At 47.9% G+C, this 17466-nt stretch overlaps 1 protein-coding gene across 4 annotated transcripts in view; it reads right to left on the reverse strand.

Moving 5' to 3' along the window:
* Window positions 1-17466, reverse strand: part of COA1 (cytochrome c oxidase assembly factor 1) — a 94878-nt gene that overhangs the window by 75927 nt on the left and 1485 nt on the right. The gene's annotated exons all lie outside the window — the stretch shown is intronic.

Raw genomic sequence — 17466 nt, forward strand, 5'->3', positions numbered from 1 at the left:
GTGACGTGTCGACCAATGACCCGGGCGGCAGGACTTGCCGTCCGGCAGTGGTTGGAGCAGAGGATGGAGGCTGGAACTTTGCCAGCTTCTACCCTGCGATCGGAAGGCTGCCGGAGGGACAGGAGAAGACCAGCAGGTTCCCGGTGAACGGCCCTGTAAGTATAATTTTTCTTTTCCTGACAGAACCCCTTTAAGCCCTTGCAGTACCCTTTGCAGACAGCGGTTATGCCAGCGTCGTGCACTTTGTCTCCTGCCCTGTAGTGCAGCTGCTTCTGCAGAAATCAGGTAAAATCAAAGTGCATCATTCCAGTAGTTACACGCTTACACAGTAGATGTACACTGCAAGATACGAGGTACTGCACTTCATACTCTTTACTGAGTCGTTACATGTAAACAGTTTGAAGGCTGTCATGTGGCTATTATCTGCCGTTACCCCAAAGACAGCGCCACTTTTTTCCATGTGGTACTGCAGCTCTGCCCCAAACATTCTCAGGCTGGGTTTACACACAAGCACTAATTCTGCACGAGTTTTGTGCGTTGCGAGACTCCATGACTCTTTTGAATGCAGTCATACACATGAGCGATGCTGCAAGGAACAAAAATCGTGGCATGTTCTATTTTTTCGTGTTCCTCGGAACATCACCCATTGATTTCAGCCAGGCCTTAAATACATTGCATGGCTCGGAATGGGAATATCACAGAAGCGATGTGAGGCGTTTTTGCCTGAAAATTGCCTCGTACACGCTCATGTGAAGTTAGCCAAAGGCCGCATGCAAACAGGCAGGTCGGAGTCCACATGTAGGAGCCCGCAACAGAATCCGACCTTGTGCCCAGCTGGCATCCTCACGTACCTGTATTTTCCCCTTTTTCTCTGTACCCCGGACGGTCCGCACGGCTCGCCGTTGGACATGCGCAGTACAGATTATTTTTTTTTTAATTCCTGCTTTTCCCGTGGAATCCGTGACCCATCCACAATGTCAATTGCGGATGGGCCGTGGCTCGGACGGCTTCCATTGACTTCAATAGAAGCTGTCCATGCAGAAATCGCAGAAAAATGGAGCGTGCTGTGATTTTTCATCCGCAAGTGGAAACCACAATTGGTGTCCGCCCGTGTGCAGGAAGAATCATTTTTCGATAGCATGCTATGGAGGGATATTGCTGTGGAATCAGGAGGGGGATGCCGGCTCTGAATATGCGCAGGCGGCCTTAATCGAATAAAATATTCTGTCTGGAAAAAGTACAGGAAGGAATGGAAACCTGGTCAAATGGAGACCAAAGCTTGTGCCCCTGTGGTCTCCACTTGACTAAGGGCTCAGTCAGACGGGCGTATTTGGCCCACGTATTACGGGTATAATTTTTCACGTGTTTAATATGCGTTGTTAAAAGCCCATATTTCTATTGGGCCACTCACACTTACTTGATTTCTATTGGGCCACTCACACTTACTTGATTTCTATTGGGCCACTCACACTTACTTGATTTCTATTGGGCCACTCACACTTACTTGATTTCTATTGGGCCACTCACACTTACTTGATTTCTATTGGGCCACTCACACTTACGTTTTTTTCATCTGCGTATTACATACGTTAAAAAAAACGCAGCATGTCCTATTTCGATGTGTAGTATGCAGAGAATAAGCACCTGTACAGGCTATGGGGATTTAAGATATGTAGTATCTACACATATTACAGGTGTATTTGCTGTGTACTGCGTAATACACAACGACAATATGCCAATGTGAGTGAGCCCTAAAGAAAGCCTTTGTTTATCTCCAGGTTGCCATCGTTGGCAATTGTTATGGAACCGCGGGACGGAAAGTCTGAGCAATCACTGAACCATGTGGTGAGCACTTCTGTATCCGCTGGGGAAAGGCAGCAGTGACAATGTCCCCCTTGCCGCTGGTTTTCTGCTTACCTAAAGAACGGGCAAATCTAGGCCGGTGCGTCATGTGTTACATGCCCGTCAAGTTCAGTAATTAGTAGCAGACTGTGTGAGCCCTTATATGTTGGGTGATCGGCCTGAGATGTGTTAGTAACAGTGGAAGGACAGCAGCTATGCGCTTTATCTCCTGCTGGTTAATCCCTATCACACTGCTCGGTGAGTGCAGCAGCTACAAGGGGGATGTTACATGTTACCAGCAGTCCAGGGCACTCCGATAAAGGGGCACAGCTCTCCGCCATTGCAGAACAAGCCTTTAGAGGGGTTGTCTGATCTGAGCCCCCACTGTTCAGCTGATCACGAGGTCCTAGTGGTCTGTGAGCATCTGTTATCAGTAAGGAAATTGGCAGTCAAGTGAGACAAATAAGAATGTGAGTAGAATGACTCCGTCCGTGTGCAGATCTAGACGGGAAAATCACCTCGTCAGCTGACAGCGATCATATATAAACTGGCCTTAGAAGTAGTCTGTGTCTGCATATGTTACACTACTGTAAATAACAGAGATGGAAGGATAACTCTGCAGTGCCACCTATTGGAAGGCAGTATTCCAGCAAGTCGATGTTAGACTCTTTATACAAGCCTTGCAACAATGACTGGGAATTGAAAACTGAGCCAGAATCCATACACAGGCAGCTGTTTCGGGGTGTTTGCCCCCCATCAGTTTGTAGTAGGTTTCTCGCTTGGTCTCTCGCTAGAGTCTAACATTGACTTGCAGGAATGCTGCCTTCCAATACGTGGAGCTGCAGAGGTATTGTTCCATGTCCCTTATTTGCATATTACCCAGAGGAGCATGCATGGCCTTACAAGTCTCCTCACTCACTCACTCACCCTCTAGGTGCTCTGCCTAAAGCCTACTGCACACGGGCGGATTGGAATTGCGAAATCTGGAGCGGGATTCTGCCTCCGGATTGTGCAGCAAATCCAGCCTATAGCATGCGGACAATATGTAGAAGAATGAGATTAGCGCTCCAATGTGAGGTGGGTGAAGAGGAGTAGAAAGAGGAGGAAAGGGAAATCCAATTGGACTCACCCCAGACGTACCGGACCCTGTGAAAGGTCACGGTGCGTCTAATGATCCTGGAAGGAGGTCCGAGAAGAAAAGATAGTGTTCCTCACAAAGCTGTGACGCATCATATATACACACACACACACACACACACACACACACACACATATATATATATATATATATACCGCTGATACGCGAGCTGCAGGACATGTATGAAGACACATTATACGGTACATTAAATAGTACCATGTAAAAATACAACTCGTCCCGCAAAAAAACAGGCCCTCATACAGCGACGGCAATGGATAAATAAAGTAACGATTTTTTAAAAGGGGGGGGGGGGGGGGAGGAAAAATGCAAAAAAATGTGGTCACTAAGGGGTTAAATGCAGCTGTCACTTCTGACAGCCGGATTTAAAATCCCCTGAATGTCCCGTACAGGTTCCACAAGGACGCTTTTCCAAACTTATTCCAAACTTAAGTCCTGTGAAATGAAGGTGACGGTAGGTGCTGCAGCACGGGGCCCCCGAGCATGGATCTTCAGATACTAGGTGCTGCAGCAGGGGGCCCCAAGCATGGATCTTCAGAAACACAGATTACAGGGGCCACCAGGCTTCTGCTGCTCATTTATATGTCCAGTCACACATCTGTATGCACTACTACACTATATACAGGAAGACATGGTGACTACTGCCATCTAGTGGACAGCACATAAAGCCATAGCAGTAAAAGATTCTCTGCATTCCGCCTTATTAACCCCTTAAGCTGGGTTCACACAGGGCAGATTTGTCGCGGTTTTGCAGCGGTTTTTCTGTTGCGGTTTTGCCGCAGAAGAACTGCTTCTGCGGTAAAACCGCTTCAAAAGTTAATTTGGGCTTGCTGATTTTGCTGCGGATTTGTCACGTATTTGGTGCGGTTTTGGCTGCATCCATAGAGGTCTATGGACAAAGAAGCGCTGCGGAAAAGACCAAAGATTGAACATGCTGCATCTTTTAAAACCGCGACGCAGTTGCATTTCCACACTGTGGCTGTGTGGAAAAAATCCGTCCTGTGAGAACAGCTTTTTGGCAAATCTCATTTGCGCTACATTGCAGCGGTTTTGCCGCAGTGCGGATATGCAACGGCAATCCGCGGCAAAACCGTCCTGTGTGAACCCAGCCTGAACTTCGCTGCGGCAAATCCGCCTGCGGCCGCTAATCCCAGAACTCTCGTCCACACGGGACGGCCAATCCACTGCGGTTAATCCGGCCGAAACCGCGGCTGCGGCGTGGCTTTGCCGACCGCAGCATGTCTATTCTTTCTTCTTTCTGCTGTGGCCATGCTCTTCTCTATGGGAGCGCCGGCGCTTCACCCGGCGGAAATCTCGCGGTTTTTTAATCCGCCCAGTGGGAACCCAGCATTAAGGACACGGCCTGTTTTGGCCATTCGATGCAACAATGTTTTGGGATATTTTGATCTCCATTTTTCAAAAGCCATAACTTTTTTCCGTAGACGCGGCCGTATAAGGGCTTATTTTTTGCGTAGTGAACTGCAGTTTTTATTGGTACCATTTTTGGGTACAGATCATGAATATACTGTAAAACTTTTATTAATTCTTTTTGGAGGGCAGAGAGAGAAAAAAAGACATCAGTTCTGCCTCTTTTTTTCCCCTACAGTGTTCATCCTGCGGCATAAGGGCGCCTTCACAATGACGGATTTTCACGCGCTGTGAGAGTGAAAACGCACGATTATGAAACCCATGATTTTCAGTGGTTTCCTTCCCATTTGCGGTGTTTTCACTCATGCGATGTTGCAGCCTGTCCTATCTGTCTGCGTTTTGCGGTTTTTTTTTTCAATCTCCCATGTTTCACTATAAAGCCTTCATTTTATTGCATCGCAAAGCACAAACGTGCGATTTTTTGTGCGATGCATTTTTAACCCTTTGCAATCCAATTTTGGATCCAGGGTTTCCTAGGGGGCTTTCTCTTTCTGCCATTATACAATGGCGCCATCTGCGGGCTAATGCCAGTACTGCAGTATGGGACATGCTGGAGAAGCCCCCGACAACAGAGCGGCCAGTAATATACAGTAAGAATACCCTGCCGGACGTCTTTTGACATCGGAGCTGTACAGCCTTTAATCAGAATGTCTTCAGACATCAGACAGTGGATTGGAAAGGGTTAACAATAGAATGTCTCATTGACTATCACACTAAAAAAATTGCGGCAAAATCCTGCGATACAAACGCGCGAGAAAGTCGCAAGTGGCAGCATTTTTTTTTTTTGCGAGAAGAAGCAGCGCTGACACTCAAAACAATCACAGGGAAAAAGTCACGATTTAGCTGCGATTTTCTCACGGCGATATCGCGATCCCAGTGTGAAGGAGCCCTACATCACATGATCAGTTTTTTCTGCAGGTCGGTACAATTAAGTTTTTCAACTTTTGTACAATAAATACAGTTTCTTGGAAATTATTTTTTGCAATGCTGCATGTAGGCCTCACGTCCGCGGGCGGATCGGACTCTGAATGCGGGAGCCCGCAGCGGAACTCAACCATGCCTGCGGCCGAGGACACTATTGTACCTGTGTCTGACCGGATCTTCTTTCTTCTTCATGGCGGATGTGTGTGTTTTTTTCCCCAAACTCCTGCTTTCCCGCGGGATCCGTGGCTCGTCCGCAGTGTGAGCTGTGGGAGGGCCGTGGATCGGACGGCTTCCATTGACTTCAATGAAAGTAGTCTGTGCGGGATCCGCACTGAAATGGAGCGTGCTGCGATTTGTTTAATGGAAAGGTCCGCCCATGAACACCTATGAGAGGCTCGACATGCGGATCTTCCACGCGGGTGATCCACGCAGATTCTGCAAATCAGATCCGCCCGTGGACGTTGGGCCTTAAAGTAACTTTTGTATTTTTCCACCTGTGATTATGTATCTTACTGTGTGACGAGCGGTAGTGTTTATTGGCACCGCAGTGAAGTACTTATGACTTTTATTGCATTTTTTGGGGGGCAAAATGAACAAAATTACCATTTTCACTTTGTTTTTCGTTTAGTTTTTGACATGCGGGATGAATATTGTGTTCGTTGTATTATGCCGTTCCTTACAGATACAAATATGTGGGGTTTTTTTCCTTTTTTGAATAATAAGAGGGGAAAGAGCACAAAAGGTATTTTTGGTACTATTTTATTACTTGTTTTTTTTTGTCCCTGTAGAGAAATTAAACCAGAAAGGAGTGAATTTCTTACAGAAAATTCCTTTTTCCCCGAGTCATCCTGACGGCAGACATGGAGTATACCAGATTAACTCTTAGGGAGGGACCACTGCTTGCAGGACCTTTCTCCCGAATGCGAGATCGGAGGAGAGGTCCGTATTTAGCCTGTAATGTTTTGCGGATGTGTGCAGGTTGGACCATGTGGCTGCCTTACAAATTTGATCCGGCGTCGCCATGGCCCTCTCTGCCCAGGAGCAGGATACTGCCCTGGTTGAATGGGCCTTGAGTCCTTCCGGGATAGTTCTGTTGCAGGAAGAGTAGGCCTGCTGGATGGTGGATTTTATCCAGCGGCTAATGGATCTTCTAGAAGCCGCTCTTCCTCTGCCCGGCCCCTGGAATCGAACAAAAAGACAGTCAGCCTTCCTGAAGGATGATGTCTGCTCTAAGTAGCATAGAATGGCCCTCCTTACATCCAGGCTATGGTAGTCTCTTTCCCTATCGGTTTGGGGATTTTGACAGAAGGATGGGAGAATAATTTCTTGCTGTCTATGGAATTTTGAGGCTACCTTTGGGAGAAAGAAGGGGTCTGTTTTTAGTATGACCCTATCGTCCTGGACTAATAGGTAAGGTGTCTTACAAGATAGGGCCTGGAGCTTGCTTACGCGCCTTGCTGTTGTGATAGCTACCAGGAACACAGTTTTAAACGTCAGGAACCTAATTGGTATCTGATCGATAGGCTCAAAGGGATCTTTGCACAGATTTTGGAGGACTAAGTTTAGGTCCCATGGGGGGACCATACTACGGCTAACTGGCCGCATTCTTTCTGCCGCTTTCATAAACCTGCGGATCAGTCTATGATCCGCTAGGGGTTGGTCTAGAATGGCCGAGAGCGCTGATACCTGCACTTTCAGGGTTCCCGGTCTCAGGTTTCTGTCTAGACCCTCCTGGAGGAAATCCAAAATCTCCGCCACCGAAGTGTCGAGATTGGAGACTTCCAGCCCCCTCCAGGAGGAGAATCTTTTCCAGATTTTATTATAAATAGCTGAGGTCACGGGTTTTCGGGACTGACGTAACGTCGCGATGACTCTGGAGGACAGACCTGGTCTTAGTAGCGTCTATTCCTCAATATCCAGATCGCGAGGTTCAGTCTCTCTAAGTTTGGGCACAGAACTGGGCCCTGCACTAGAAGATCCTTCCTGGATGGAAGGCGGATTGGCTCCGTGATGGCGAGTTTTAGGAGTACCGGAAACCATGCCCTTTTTTCCCAGTGTGGAGCGATTAGGATCAGCGTGATGTTGCTCTGCTGGACCTTCTGAAGAACTCTCGGGATCAGGAGTATGGGGGGGAAGGCGTATGCCAGACTGAAATCCCAAATCTGGGAAAAGGCGTCTAACCCCTCGGCCCTGTCCCTCGGATCTAGGGAAAAGTAGGCGGGGCATTTTGAGTTTTTGCTGCTCGCGAACAGGTCCACCTGTGGACTGCCCCAGATTTCTGTAATAAGACGAAACTCCTCTTGATTCAGGGACCGTTCCCTGGGGTCCAGGCGTCTTCGACTGAGAAAGTCGGCTGTCCGGTTCTGGGACCCTTTGAGATGGACCGCTGTCAGGGATTGTACCGTGGTCTCAGCCCCTCGGAAGATCCGGGCTGTTAGTTTCAGCAGGTGAAAGTTTCTGGTGCCCCCCTGGTGGCGAATAAGTGAAACGGCGGTCACATTATCAGAGAAGATTTTAACATGTCTCTTCTTTAGGATATCCTGAGTTCTGTGAAGCGCTTCCCAGATGGCCCTAAGTTCTCTGAAATTCGATGTCTGGGCCCGCAGTGTCGGCCCCCCACTCGCCCTGGAGCAGGCGCTGCCCCACTTGCGTTCCCCAGCCAGACTGGCTTGCATCGGTTACTACAGAGATGAAGGGCTCTGCCACCCATGGGGACTCTGCTTCTAAGATGTCGGTTGACCGCCACCAGCGGAGGGACCTTAAGACGGATGATGACATGGGCATTCTCCTGTCCAGAGAGATGGATGCCCCATCCCAGTTACCCAGGATGGCTCTCTGTAGCGTTCTAGAGTGCGCCTGGGCCCAAGGGATAATGCCAATACAGGAGGTCATGAGGCCCAGGAGCCTCATTGCGTCCCTGATTGCTATTTGCCTCTTCTGGCCGCCCTCCTGTGCTGCCAGTCTAAGACTTTCCTGTCTGGGTGGAGGCAAAGATAAGGTCTGCGACGCTGAGTCTATCTGCACCCCCAGGAAGGTTTTCCGTGTCTCGGGGAGAAGACTAGACTTGGGGAAGTTAAAGGGGTTGTCCCGAGGCAGCAAGTGGGTCTATACACTTCTGTATGACCATAATAATGCACTTTGTAATATACATTGTGCATTAATTATGAGCCATACAGAAGTTATAAAAAGTTTTTTACTTACCTGCTCCGTTGCTAGCGTCCTCGTCTCCATGGTGCCGACTAATTTTTGGCCTCCGATGGCCAAATTAGCCGCGCTTGCGCAGTCCGGGTCTTCAGCAGTCTTCTATGGAGCCGCTCGTGCCAGAGAGCGGCTCCGTGTAGCTCCGCCCCGTCACGTGCCGATTCCAGCCAATCAGGAGGCTGGAATCGGCAGTGGACCGCACAGAAGAGCTGCGGTCCACGAAGACAGAGGATCCCGGCGGCCATCTTCAGCGGTAAGTATTGAAGTCACCGGAGCGCGGGGATTAAGGTAAGCGCTCCGGTAAACTTTCTTTACTTCCCTGCATCGGGGTTGTCTCGCGCCGAACGGGGGGGGGGTTGAAAAAAAAAAAAACCCGTTTCGGCGCGGGACAACCCCTTTAACTATCCACCCCAATCTCTGAAACAGAGAGATGACTCTGCTAGTATTGTCTCTGAGGATCTTGGATGAGGAAGCAATCACCAGGATTGCTCCAGGTACGGGATGATATTTATACCTGCTACATGGAGATGCGCTACCATCTCTGCCACTATTTTAGAGAATATTCTGGGTGCCGTAGAAATGCCAAAGGGTAGGCACTGGAATTGAAAATGGCGTACCCGGCTCCCTATCCTGATGGCGAACCTCAGGTATTTGTGATGTTCTGGCAGGACTGGGACGTGGTAGTACGCGTCCTTTAGATCGACGGTACTCATAAAGTCCCCCCTTTCGATCAGAGTTACCGCTGACCTGACGGTTTCCATTTTAAACCTTTTGTAGGTAATAAATTTATTCAGGCCCTTCAGATTAAGAATCATCCGGAAACTGCCGTTTGGCTTTCTTATCAGAAATAGAGGCGAGTAGAATCCCTGGCCCTGCTCTACTGTGGGGACCCGAACTACCGCCCCCATTTGCAGCAGCTTAGAGATTTCATTTTTAAAGATATCCTGCAAGGCAGGGGATTGTGTGGGGGTGACTCTGAAGAAATTGGTGGGCCGGGTGAAGAATTCTATTCCGTACCCCTGGGCTATGAGCTGCAGGACCCACGGGTTATCTGTAATCTCCTGCCATTCTCGGGAAAAGTTCAATAGTCTGCCCCCCACCTGGTACTCTTCTATGGGGGTAGGGATTGTTTTTGTCTTTCCTTTGCCCCGGTATGGCTTGAAGGATGGCTGACGTTTGTGGGAAAATCCCGTTCTTGCTTGGTCCGGGAAACTGTGGGTTTTGTCGGTAGCTCTATTTAGGATCTCCTCCAAATCCGCGCCAAAGATGTGCTGGCCATGAAAGGGAATGTTACACAATCTTCCTTTGAAGGCCGTATCTGCCTTCCACGTTTTCAGCCAGACTGCCCGCCTGGCCATGTTAGACAATGCGGCGCTTCTGGTCGCCAGCCTCATGGATTCGGCAGATGCGTCTGCCAGGAAGCCTGTTGCTGATTTTAGTAAAGGTATGCATTCCAGTAACGCCTCTCTGGGGGCCTTCTGTTTAATCTGGTTGTCGAGTTCCCCTAACCAGAGGAACATCGACCTCGCCACAAAAGTCGCTGCAATATTGGACTCCAGCGTATAGGCCGTTGTTTGCCAGGCCCGTTTCATCAAAGTGTCAACCCTGTTGTCCATCGGGTCTTTAAGATGAGAGGAGTCCTCGAATGGTAGGGCTGTCTTTTTGGCCATTTTGGCCACTTGTGCGTCCACCCTGGGGACCTCCTCGTAGATGCTCACATCTTCCTCCGCGAAGCGGAGTCTCTCTTTATACTCGCGGGACAAGTAGAGATGTTTGTCCGCGCAAGCCCATTCATGCATGATTACTTTTTTCAGGGTATCATTAACCCCCCCCCCCCCCCCCCCCCCGTTCGGCGCGAGACAACCCCGATGCAGGGACATACAGAAAGCTTACCGGAGCGCTTACCTTAATCCCCGCGCTCCGGTGACTTCTATACTTACCTGTGAAGATGGCCGCCGGAATCCTCTTCTTCCGTGGACCGCAGCTCTTCTGTGCGGTCCATTGCCGATTCCAGCCTCCTGATTGGCTGGAATCGGCACGTGACGGGGCGGAGCTACACGGAGCCGGCATCCTGCACGAAAGGCTCCATAGAAGAAAGCAGAAGACCCGGACTGCGCAAGCGCGGCTAATTTGGCCATCGGAGGGCGAAAATTAGTCGGCACCATGGAGACGAGGACGCCAGCAACGGAGCAGGTAAGTAAAAAACTTTTTATAACTTCTGTATGGCTCATAATTAATGCACAATGTATATTACAAAGTGCATTAATATGGACATACAGAAGTGTATAGACCCACTTGCTGCCGCGGGACAACCCCTTTAAGGTCTTGTTTAGACCGGGTGGATTCCCTGTCCTGCGAAAGACACATGCATGCACATAAGGGAAACCCCTACACAATGCTAAATCCCTGAGCATAACATCCCTGCAGCAAGTCACACTTACAGTTTGCAGGGCTTCCATCTCTGATTCCTTTGTAGTCATAATTGCTAGAAAGCGTAGACAGAACCAGGCAGACAGAGTAATCCTTCTCTGAAGGTGTGCTGTCAGTGGAAGCTTGCCGGGGGGGGTCTCCATTTTTAAATCTCCCGCTGTTCCGGGTCAGCTGACGGCGTCTGGCGTCACCGCGTCACGCCGCGTCATTGGCTCCGCCCCACGACGTTGCGCGCGGCCGCGCCGGCATGCCTGGAGGAGAGAGGCATCTGAGCCTATGGCCCGCCGCTCTCCCCGGCTGAGAACGCTGCACGGAAGCCCGTGGAAGAAGCAGGAGGGGACTCAGGGACCTCTGGTCCACCGCTCCGATGCGCTTGCGGTGGTGATCTCCCGGGCGGTCAGACCTGTGGCCCGCCGTGCCCCCAGACCGCGCTGACTCTCCAGAGGGGAGGTGAGAGGGGAAGCAGCCCTGTGGACCGTCAGCCCCGCTGTCAGCCAGATTCCTAATGGAAGGAAGGTGAGAGGGGAAGCGGCCCTGTGGACCGTCAATCCCGGCTGTCATCTTGTGGCTCCCCGGAGGGAGCTCCTCTTGCATGTCCCTGTAGGGACAGGAAGCACTGGTGAATTGGAGGCAGGAGGAGCCTTTTGAAGTCTCTTGCTTCCTGTCCCTACAAGGTCAAGATGCAACCTCCATGTCTGCCGTCAGGATGACACTGGGGAAAAAGCTATGATAACGCTTTGCAGTCCCTCTATACAGCAATGCATTATCACTTACAATTACAGGCCACGGCAGGTCTGGACACCAGTGTCTGACATCGGATTGCCATGGCAACCCACTGGCCCTCCATTATTACATAGTGGAGGGCCGATGACGTCACAGGAGTATGCAGCATGTAAGGGGTTAACTGCAGGGCTCGGTGTTCTCACCAATCCTTGATGCTGCAACGGGAGACTGGTTGTCAGTCACAGCCGACTCACACTGCGGGATGGCATTGGCCCCGCCAAGTTTACATCCTGTTGCATTAAGTACAATCCCCCGAAAATGTAACTTATGTAAAGGGTTAAATGAATTCTCCAGGTCTTCTACTATTAATGGTCTGTCTTCAGCATAAGTCATCAATAGTTGAGTTTTGCTGATTAGGATCCTGCCAACCAGCTGATCGTGTGGACCGTGCTGGAAGCAGATAGCGCTGTCAACATCGCTGTGGCCTGCTCTGGTACTGCAGGCACAGCTCCCGTTGAATTGCAAAATGTACCTGCTTCTAGTACTATCCACACAGACAGTGGTGCCAGAAATCAGCTGATCGATGGAGATCCCAAGAGGCGGACCCCTGCCGATCAACTACTGATGGCCATCGATAGAATTGGCCCAGAGAACCCCTTTAACAATGATGTATTTAGATCAGTCAAATAGAAGAGAGTAGTTGGCAAAAATTTACATGAAATTTAATAAAAGGCGCACATAATTTGGCACATTGAGATGCCTTAGGCCGCCTGCACACTGCCAGATTTGCATTGCAGAATATCGCCCCGCCCTCCGTCTAGTGGCCGCGCTGGTAACTGCAGGCACGGCTCCCATTGATTTCAGTGACAGCTGTACCTGTAGTTACAAGTGCCGGCCACTATAAGGAGGTCAGCGCGGTGGCATCAGCTTTGACCTCTGTGTATTTGCGGCGCTGACAGCATGCGCCCGCTCAGCTGATTGAGCGAGGAAGTTTGAAGAAAAGCAGACTGTAACCGCACACGGTGCTGTAGGGATCAGATGCAAAGACTAGGCGGTGCGGATGTAAAATGTGTGAAATTCATGTAAACTGCAAAAGCAAATGCATGAAAAATCCCATTAACCCCTTAATGAACGTACATACACCTATTTAAGGCGGTTGTTAAGGGGCCTTATTCTGATGCCAGCAGGGCACCTGCTCTAACAGTGGAGACCGGAGAAACCGCGGATCCCTGCAGTTTAACCCTTTAAATGCAGCCCTCAATGTAATTGCCCTGTCCACCCATCGAACCCCCATCATGTCATGACGGGGTCCCGACTGGGTTGCTATGGCAACTGGAGGCTTGAAGGTGGCCTCTGAGTCTGCCATCTACAGTGGCTTAAGAGGCTCAACCTTCGGCTGAGCTTCATCTATATATATAAAGCTGAAAGCCCTCACTGACTCACTGACTGACTCGCCAAAAGTTCTCCAACTTCCCAATGTCGTAGAAACATGAAATTTGGCGCAAGCATAGATTATCTCCAAAATAGGAAAAGAAATTGGGTCCCAACTCGATTATTCAATTCTAGCGCAAAAGAATTGGCGTCGAAATTTAACGTACATAATCTAAATCACTCACTTCCCAATGTCATAGAAACGGGAAATTTGGCACGAGCATTGATTATGACTAGAGATGAGCGAACGTACTCGGATAAGCACTACTCGTCTGAGTAATGTGCCTTATCCGAGTACCGCTGTACTCGTGCTGAAAGATTCGGGACGCGCTGCGGAGCGGGGAGCTGCAGGGGAGAGCGGGGAGGAACGGAGGGGAGATCTTTCTCTCCTTCTCTCCCGCCCGCTCTGCCCCGCTCCCCGCTGCGACTCACCTGTCAGCAGCGGAGCGCCCCGAATCTTTCAGGACGAGTACAGCGGTAGTCGGATAAGGCACATTACTCGGACGAGTAGTGCTTATCCGAGTACGTTCGCTCATCTCTAATTATGACATAAATAGGAAAAGCTAATGGGTCCCAACTCGATTATTCAATTCTATGCGCAAAAGAATTAGCGTCCAAATTTTACGTACGGAATGTAATTTTCTCACTTTCCGCTGTCATAGAAACGTGAAATTTGGCACGAGCATTGATTATGTCATAAATAGGAAAAGCTAATGGGTCCCAACTCGATTATTCAATTCTAGCGCAAAAGAATTGGCGTCGAAATTTTACGTGCGGAATGTAATTTTCTTACTTTCCGGTGTCATAGAAACGTGAAATTTGGCACGGGCATTGATTATGTCATAAATAGGAAAAGCTAATGGGTCCCAACTCGATTATTCAATTCTATGCGCAAAAGAATTAGCGTCCAAATTTTGCATACGGAATCTAATTTTCTCACTTTCTGGTGTCATAGAAACATGAAATTTGGCAGGAGCATTGATTATGTCATAAATAGGAAAAGTTAATAGGTCCCAACTCGATTATTCAATTCTAGCACAAAAGAATTGGCATCGGAATTTTACGTGCGGAATGTAATTTTTTCACTTTCCGGTGTCATAGAAACAGGAAATTTGGCACGAGCATTGATTATGTCATAAATAGTAAAAGCTAATGGGTCCCAACTTCATTATTCAATTCTGTGCGCAAAAGAATTAGCGTCCAAATTTTACGTACGGAGTGTAATTTTCTCACTTTCCGGTGTCATAGAAACGGAAAATTTGGCACGAGCATTGATTATGTCAAAAATAGGAAAAGCTAATGGGTCCCAACTCGATTATTCAATTCTATGCGCAAAAGAATTAGCGTCCAAATTTTACGTACATAATCTAAATCTCTCACTTCCCAATGTCATAGAAACATGAAGTTTGGCACAAGCATTGATTGTGTCATAAATATGAAAAGCTAATGGGTCCCAACTCGATTATTCAATTCTAAGCGCAAAAGAATTAGTGTCCAAATTTTATTTACGTAATCTAATTCTCTCACTTCCTGATGTAATTTTATATGAAGGAAACGTCGCATGGTTACCTCCACGTGGTGTTTCCTGGGTAACGCAAAATGGTGAACATATGTGTTTCCTCAGTATCTCTAAAGTAACCACGACTTCATAAGATTTTCCGTGTGAACACCAGATAAACACCAGTACCAAATTAACTCGGGCGAAGCCGGGTATATCAGCTAGTCTTATATATAAAACGCACAATCTGTCTGTCTGTGTTGTCTGCACATCCGCAGTTCTGTCCGGTCTGAGTGACATTCTGCTGATCGTTCACCACCACCGGGCGATGGATACTGGCCGGATTAACAATCCAGAACTCAACGACTTTCACTCTAATTTCTGTTGCCAATAGCAACCAATCACTGCGCAGCTTTCATGTTACCTCAGCATAGTAATATATAACAAGCAATCACAGCGCAGTTTTCATGTTACCTCAGCATAGTAATATATAACAACCAATCACAGCGCAGTTTTCATGTTACCTCAGCATAGTAATATATAGAAACCAATCACAGCGCAGCTTTTTATGTGTCCTCAGCATAGTAATATATAACAACCAATCACAGCACAGTTTTTTCATGTTACCTCAGCATAGTAATATATAGAAACTAATCACAGCGCAGCTTTCATGTTACCTCGGCAGTATAATATACAGTAAACCCTTGAGTAGCATTGCTCTTAAGTAAAGCTGTTTTCAACTAAAGTCGATGTGTCAGGGCAGCAGCGGTCTCTCAAATAAAGTTGCATTCCTCAGATAAGGGCACCGACCACTCCATGAGCCCGGGCGCCGCTCAGTGAGCCGATGCACAGCTGATGCCGGTCACTTCCTGCTTCTCCTGCATCAGCGCGCGCCTACTCCTCTCCTCTCCACAGTGTCGGCTGAACGTTGCTGTGTCTGCCTGCCTCCTGATACAGTACAGCAACTGAATCCCCAAAGTGCCGGCTGAACGCTGCTGCCTCCTGTATCCCCACTGTACTGCAAAATGTAAGTACTGTACAGATGAGTACAGTAAAGAAACGTTTGCAAATAAATACTGCAGTCCTATGTCAAAGCACAGATAACACAGTGATACATACTGCTAACGATGTCCCTGCAATATTAATTTATTCTTTACAGTTGTGTTTTATATTCATTCAGTATTGTTATTGTTTTTGGTATTAAAGACCAGAGTTATTCTCTATTAAATGGGGTTTGGTGTGTTTTTTTGGAACATCTAGAACCAATTAATTGAATTTACATTAATTCCTAAGGAAATAATGTCCTCAACTAACACTGATTTCTACTAAAGTCCATTGGTTCTGGACAGATTAATGACATTACTTGAGGTTCTACTGTATAACAACCAATCGCAGCGCAGCTTTCATGTTACCTCAGCGGTATAATATATAACCACCAATCACAGCGCAGCTTTCATGTAACCTCAGCAGTATAATATATAACCACCAATCACAGCGCAGCTTTCATGTAACCTCAGCAGTATAATATATAACCACCAATCACAGCGCAGCTTTCATGTTACCTCAGCAGTATAATATATAACAACCAATCACAGCGCAGCTTTCATGTAACCTCAGCGGTATAATATATAACCACCAATCACAGCGCAGCTTTCATGTAACCTCAGCGGTATAATATATAACAACCAATCATAGCGCAGCTTTCATGTTACCTCAGCAGTATAATATATAACAACCAATCATAGCGTAGCTTTCATGTTACCTCAGCAGTATACTATATAACAACCAATCATAGCGTAGCTTTCATGTTACCTCAGCAGTATAATATATAACAACCAATCACAGCGCAGCTCTTATGTTACCTCAGCGGTATAATATATAACAACCAATTACAGCGCAGCTTTCATGTTACCTCAGCAGTATAATATATAACCAGTATAATATATAACCAACCACAGCGCAGCTCTTATATTACCTCAGCGGTATAATATATAACAACCAATCACAGCGCAGCTTTCATGTAACCTCAGCAATATAATATATAACAACCAATCACAGCGCAGCTTTCATTATACCTCAGCGGTATAATATATAACAACCAATCACAGAGCAGCTTTCATGTTAATTTCATGGATAATCTCGCATTGCTCCCGCCTGCAACAAAATTGCGCAATTTTTTTATCGTGGAAGTCAATAGGAGTTTCTAATGTTAAAAAATCGCATCGTACATAAATCGCGCGTTTGTTTATCGCATCGCACAAAGAGGCGCGCTCCATGGGGAAAAATGGAAGATAAAAAATAATTTAAAAAAAAAAAGCAAAATGCAGAGAGCCGGAGCACGCTGTGAAAACATCGCTAATATGAAGGAAATCACCGGAAAGCATGGGCTTCACAAACGTGTTTTGTAGCGATGTTGCATTGCGGGAAAACTGCGATTTTGTAGCTCGTGTGAAAGCAGCCGTAGGCCTCCGGCACACTGGCCAGTGTTATCAGGCCGCGGTTTACAGCCCAATCCATGGGAATCCCCTGGATGCAAGGTGTTTTCATCCCTTCATCCCATCGCTTTCCATGGGGCAGCAGCACCGGCCCCATTGAAAGCAATGGGAGAAGATCACAGCTGTGATAGGGGATTCCTTCGTCCCCATGGGGGTGTTTAGTGATGAGGGGACTCCCCACAGTGATGAAGGAATCCCCTGCCACAGCTGTCACAGTGTTGCGGAGATGAAGGAATCCCCTGCTGCTGCTGTCACATTGTTTAGTGATAGGGGGACTCCTCACGAGGATGAAGAAATCCCCTGCTGCTGTGTTCAGTGTTGGGGGGACTCCCCATGGG

The sequence above is a fragment of the Eleutherodactylus coqui genome, chromosome 12, assembly GCF_035609145.1.
Source record: "Eleutherodactylus coqui strain aEleCoq1 chromosome 12, aEleCoq1.hap1, whole genome shotgun sequence".
NCBI lineage: Eukaryota > Metazoa > Chordata > Amphibia > Anura > Eleutherodactylidae > Eleutherodactylus > Eleutherodactylus coqui.